A 6489-nucleotide genomic window follows, 5' to 3' on the forward strand; every position below is an offset into this window, starting at 1 on the left:
TTCACTTGCAGGTCACCGGATGGCAGCGAGTGGCCCAGAGTGCAGGTCAGGTTTGTCACACGCTCACGAGCAGTGTTCGGGGAGGAGAGCACTGCAGGACGAGGAATGAAGCTCCATGACAATAAATATTTAGAATAAAGTTCTAATAAATTAATATTAAGAATGAAGTTTTAGTAAATTAATATCTAGAATGAAGTTCTAATAAATTAATATTCAGAATGAGTTCCTAGTAATTGAATATCTAGACTATAGCTGTAATAAAAAATAATTCTCAGAATGAAGGTCTGTAAAATGAATATTTAGAATGAAGTTAAAGCCCAATAAATATATAAATATATTTACAAAAAATGTTGATTTCTTTTTCATTACCTTTTTGATGTCTACATTTTTTAATGAGTAATTATTTATTTATAAGTTATTATGGGATGTAACAAAGCACTGTGAAAAGTGATTCCGGTCAAGATGAACAACTCAGAACTTGGAACGATTCGACTCAGTTGCGATTCTTTAGGAAACGATTCAGTGAATCATAAAATCTCAGTTTCTGTTTACATACGCAGGGAATTTGAACCAGATGTTTTATAACAATTCAGAATTAATCTTAAAGTATGCTGACTCATTTTATGGTGCACATGCAAAAGTATGTAAAAGTTTTTGTTGATTTTGTAAGTGTAAATAAGTGAACACATCCTCTACAGAGAACACACTTCTGCACCTTCTGCTTAGCATTTTGCATACAAAATGTTTAGATGTAAACAAAATCAATCAGAGTGCTTTGGTGTGAAATACGCCTTTGTAGAGAAGTTTACAGAGTCAAAATTGTTCACCATTATAGTACTAGAAACCAGGCGTCTGTAAGTCTACAAATATCACCACTTTATCTGTGATGCAAAATGACCAGTTAGCTTGTGCTCATTGATCTCAGTTGAGAATGCGGTTGTGACAGGAAACACGGAAGTAATCATGGAGTAATAGTTTATATTGAAAGTTTATATTAAAAATAAGTTTTAGGCCAAAACTTCATAACAAAACAATGTCTCAGGTATCAAGCATCGCATTCATAACCATTTTGTGTATAACTAAATGGGATGTAGCTTTTAGAGCCAATGCTTCGGACGTCTGGTTCCTGGTACTATAATGTTGAACAATTCTGACTCTGTAAATTTCTCTGCGCTTGGAAAGGCGCATTTCAAACCGAACCACTCGGAAAGATTTTGTTTACATCTAAACCACTGAATGATTCAGTAATTTTGCAAAATTATTGATTGTCAGGAAAAAACTGCTTGCTGTCTTTTTCCCCCTCTCTCGCTCACTCTCACGCAGTCGATCACGGGAGTAGTGTCCTCCCTCAGTCATGTGATCGTGCTTTTTCTTCTGTCACATCTCACTTGGTCGAACCTCTAAGCATTAGTTTCACTTTCAACAAGCTCTGTTCTTTACTCTTAGTGTGTGTCTCAAAGAGCTTCCTAGTTCAACAGTTAGGGTCAGGGCAGTCTTTGCACCAGGACAAGCTAGGCAGCTGCCTAGGGCCCCCCATGAGCCAAGGGCCCCCTACATATATATAACCATCTCCTTGTTTCTACACTCATTGTCCATTTTATCAGCTCCACTTACTATATAGGTGCACTTTGTAGTTCTACAGTTACAGACTGTAGTCCATCTGTTTCTCTGCATACTTTGTTACCCTGTTCTCCAATGGGCAGGCCCCCCCCCACAGGACCACCACAGAACAGGTACTATTTGGGTGGTGGATCATTCTCAGCACTGCAGTAACACTGACTTGGTGGTGGTGTGTTAGTGTGTGTTGTGCTGGTCTGAGTGGATCTGCTGGAGTTTTTAAACACCTCAGTGTCGCTGCTGGACTGAGAATAGTCCACCAACCAAAAATATCCAGCCAACAGCGTCCTGTGACCACTGATGAAGGACTAGAGGATGACCAACACAAACTGTACAGCAGCAGATAAGCTACTGTCTCAGACTTTACATCTACAAGGTGGACCAACAAGGTAAGAGTGTCTAATAGAGTGGACAGTGAGTGGACACAGTGTTTGATCCACTCGTACCAGCGCAACACACACTATCACACCACCACATCAGTGTCACTGCAGTGCTAAAAATGTACATAATAACATAATACCTGCTCTGTGGTGGTCCTGTGGGGGTCCTGAAAGCTACAGATTTATACATACCGTTAGACATGGTAGACGAGGACAAGGAGCGGCATGTATTTATAATAATGACTTTAACTGCAAAAATACCACTCTTGGTGTGTTTATGTGTTTTGAGTATGTTGTGCTCAACCTTTTTTTCTGATACCTCTGTGTTATTAATTGCAGTCGATAGCCAAACAGTAATTTTTCGGCAGGAAATGAAGAACTAATATCAATTCAGTCCACAAGCTATTTGCATATTGAAGGCCAATCAGAGTAATGCTGTAGAGTTCTTTAGACTCATAGAGACATTTGATTTGAAGCAGTATGTGGGCAGCTGTACCCACAAGCTAGGCCACATCCTGGATCTGCTTATCACGAAAGGTTTAAACACAAACTTGTCCCTCATCTCTGGTGTTTTCATGTCAGACCATTTCTGCTTATTCCTTCAGGTCAATATAGAGCAGGCATGTCAAACTGGGGACCTTCCGGGCCAAAATGCTGCGGAGATCAGCCTTTACCCTCATCTAACACTCTGAATTCAGTGCTTGTAGGCTTGGCTAATTAGCTGATGAGCTGAATCAGGTGTGTTTACTGAGGCAGTGTGCTGACGTGTGATATAAAAGGTAAGAAGAGGGTGATTGAAAGTTATTTTTAAAAATGGTACATTGGCTCAGAAACTGTTGAGAAGTTTAAAATGTTTATAATAGTGCATCAAATACAGCTCTGACTCCCTCCTGTAATGATCTGCCCTCTGATCTAAACGCTAGATTAACGGAAACTCTCGACATTCTTGCACCAATCAAATAGAAGAAAAAATTGCATATTCATAAATATTCATGGGTGAATGAACAAATAAGCCAGAACTGTCATAAATCAGAGCAAATCTAGTGGAAAACTAAACTGCAGGTACATTGTGATGTCCTTCTAGTACAATTAATGAACACAAAGTCCTTTTTTCCACCATAAACTGACTAATTAACCCCAGCATTTCCACGACTATCTAATGGTGATTTGTCTTCCCAAATCTGCAATTCATTTTCAAAATTAAATAGCCTTGATAAGACAGAGCATAGCTCAGCTGACTGTACCTAATGTCAAATCAAATATTGGAGAAAGCTTTTGGTTCTAACCATAATACTGAGACTGGTTCATGTTGTGAATGACCTCAGGCTTTAGCAGTGATGCACAAAATCTTTCTACTCTGGTCTTATTGGATCTTAGTGCAACTTTTGATACCACTGATCACAAGATTCTAATCTAATACTGGTTTTAGAATGGTTTGAGTTCTATTTAATGAGTAAACAATTCTTGGTGTCACTGGGGTGTCATTCATCAAAATAATGTAGCATTTCTTGTGGAGTCCCTCAAGGTTCAGTTTTAGGGCCCTTGTTTTACTCATTGTACATGTTACCTCTAGATGATGTCATTATGAAACAAGACATACATTTTCATAGCTATGCTGATGACACACAGTTACATGTTTCCATTCCTTCTGATAATCAAGACTCTGTTTACAGGCTGACCAGCTGTGTGTCAGATATTTCCCAGTGGATGTCGCAAAATTTAAATCAAGAAAAAACGGAAATACTGATCCTTGGCACTAAAATTCAGAGAAAGATGCTTTATGTAAGAGCTATTTTGCTTTGTTTACCATCCTGAATTACAAAACCTGGGTGTGACCTTAGACTCTGAGCTCTGTTTTATCCCACAGGTAAACGCAGTCACTAAAGTAACTTTTTATCATTTAAGAAATATCACTGAAGAAAAAAACCGTTAGGATGCTGTGCAAAATGTAAATTAAAAACAGAATGCAGTGATATGCAAATCATGTAAACTCTATATTTCATTGAAAATAGTACAAAGAAAATAGTATGAAGTTTAGTTTTAATGAGTTAATAATAATGTCTGGTCTAAAGTTCGTGTGACTAGCTCCATTGGAAATGTGTTTCATTAAAAATCGTTTACGTGTTTAATATGTATTTCCCACTCTCAGGTTAGTCCTTAATAAAGCAGTGGTAGACAGTAACTAAGTAAATGTAATTGGTTACTGTACTTAAGTAATTTTTTAGTGTATCTGTACTGAAGTATTTCCATTTTGGGCGACTTTTTACTTTCACTCCACTACATTTCAAAGTCAAATATCTCACTTTTTACTCCACTACATTATGAGAAATCTGTCATTCCTTTTGGTTTATGTGTTGATAAAAACATAACATATCAAATCAAAAGAATCGCGAAGCAAAAACACCAATCAGGGCACAGCACACTTAGTTTTGAGTTTGTTTTGACCTGTTGGTCATACCGACCCAGTGCAGCACACAGTTCAATGTCAGTGCAGCAGCGTAAAATTTTGGGAGTGTCTTCAACATAAATGATGAACTAACCTAACTTTGTGTAAACAGACCACAATATAGAAATATGTACACACATGCAGTTGTGACTGACGGGTCTTTTTTTTTATTATTTTTTTTTATTTTATAGTAAATTTGTTTTGGCTAGTTTATGTTTATAAAGACCTACAGATGCAGTTTAGTAAAGGAAAACTCATTTGTGAACCTGAGTTTAAAGCAAGTTTTTATTAAACTTAAACTTGTTTAAATTTAAACCAATTTTTATTTCAACTAAATTGCAAATAAATCTTAAACTGAAACTTGGCTTGTTTGTAAAAAGTGATTTCAGAGCCACTCAGTTCTACCTGATGGAAACTGTTTGCCTTCAGTGTTTTGTGATTATGATCATTTTAATAGACATCAGTGTCACTAATTAATGACATTCCATTAAAAGACTGGTTTACCAAGAGTGACACTGGAGTATTTTCACCTAAAATGAGTTAATGAAGCAGAGTCTTCTTACAAAAGTGAAAATAGGACACTATAGTCTTTTTAATCGTTTTGTACTTTCACTTTCGATACTTAAGTATATTTGAAGGCAAATACTTTAGTACTTTTACTCAAGTGGAGGTCTAAAGAGAGGAACTTCTGCTTGTACTGCAGTAATATTTTACCTTGGGTATCTCTACTTTAACTCAAGTACATGATTTGTGCACTTCGTCCACCACTATAATAAAGACTATTATCATACGTTTAGAGACGTATTAGATCATATCAGAGTTGTATATGGCATCTCATTTTCCCTACTTGAAATAAATGAGTTTGATAGTATGTAAACACTATTAATGACCATCCCCCACCCCTGAAGAAGAACACCTGGCTAGTAGTCCTGACATAATAAAAGACCCCTGTGGCAAATATATAAAACCTTTTATTTTCAGCCTTTCAGTCACATTTCCTGTCAGTTTTGCCTCAGTTATGCTCAGTTAATACTGCAGCATAAAGTTTGATACAGCTTTTAGTAACAAGACTTTCATTGTAGAAAAAGCTTCAGTCTGGAGGACAAAACTGAAGCTACATACAATAAATAGTGTTTAAAGGAAAGAGAGCAAACAGCTTGAAATGGCTGGCTGGCATGTAGTTTGTATAGCAAGCATGCTAGCTAGAACAATAGCTAATGTCAGTTAATCTCGCTGAACATTTAGTAAATTGCTTCTTTCCTTTAAACACTGAACTTACTGCATGTAGCGCTTAAGTTCTGTCCTTCAGACTTAAGTTTTTTCTATAATAAAAGTTTCATTATTTAAAGCAGTGTCAAAACAATTTTTTATTCAGGTTTACTTTTGTACATGCAGCTAATAACGAGACTGAACTCTCTGCTAAAGACTTGAGATTAATAACTTCTCTGCACACTTTATACATTTCATTTTATAGTTTTCATTATTAAATTCAAGACATTCTGTTGTATGGATTTATTCAGTGAGCACAAAAAAGTGACTTAACAGACTAAACAATGTGTAGATTCTAAAAGACTTTTTACAACAAGAAAGAAATAATACACAATTATCATTTCATTCACTTATTAACACGTATTCACCAGACTCTGTAGATTCACACTACACACTATAGGGCCAAAAGTATGTGGACACTTCACCATCAAACCTATATGAGCTTGTTGGACATCCTAAAAGTATGAGTATATGGACCATTATTTTGTATTAACATTACACTTCACTGGAACTAAGGGGCCAAGCCCAAACCCTGAAAAGCAGCCCTCGACCATTATCCCTCCTCCACCAAACTTTACTGTTGGCACTCTCATAGGTGGCGTTCTCTTGGCCGGCCCCAAACCCAGATTTGTCCATCAGTCTGCCAGATAATGAAACGTGATTCATCACTCCACACAGCATGTTTCCACTGCTCCAGAGTCCAGTGGAGTTACACCACTCCAGCCGACACTTGGCATTGCACATAGCAGGTTTGTGTGCAGCTGCTCAGCCATGAAA

The 6489-nt window shown here is 37.0% G+C and overlaps 1 protein-coding gene across 1 annotated transcript in view; it reads right to left on the bottom strand.

Moving 5' to 3' along the window:
• Positions 1-6436: 6436 nt before the first annotated feature.
• cd4-1 (CD4-1 molecule) overlaps positions 6437-6489 on the bottom strand; it is a 40991-nt gene continuing 40938 nt past the window's right edge. Inside the window, exon 12 of the mRNA XM_036595140.1 lies at positions 6437-6489. This exon is cut by the window's right edge and continues 710 nt beyond it. The gene's annotated coding sequence lies outside the window, so the exon portion shown is untranslated.

This window comes from Colossoma macropomum, unplaced genomic scaffold, assembly GCF_904425465.1.
Source record: "Colossoma macropomum unplaced genomic scaffold, Colossoma_macropomum, whole genome shotgun sequence".
Taxonomy (NCBI): Eukaryota; Metazoa; Chordata; class Actinopteri; order Characiformes; family Serrasalmidae; genus Colossoma; species Colossoma macropomum.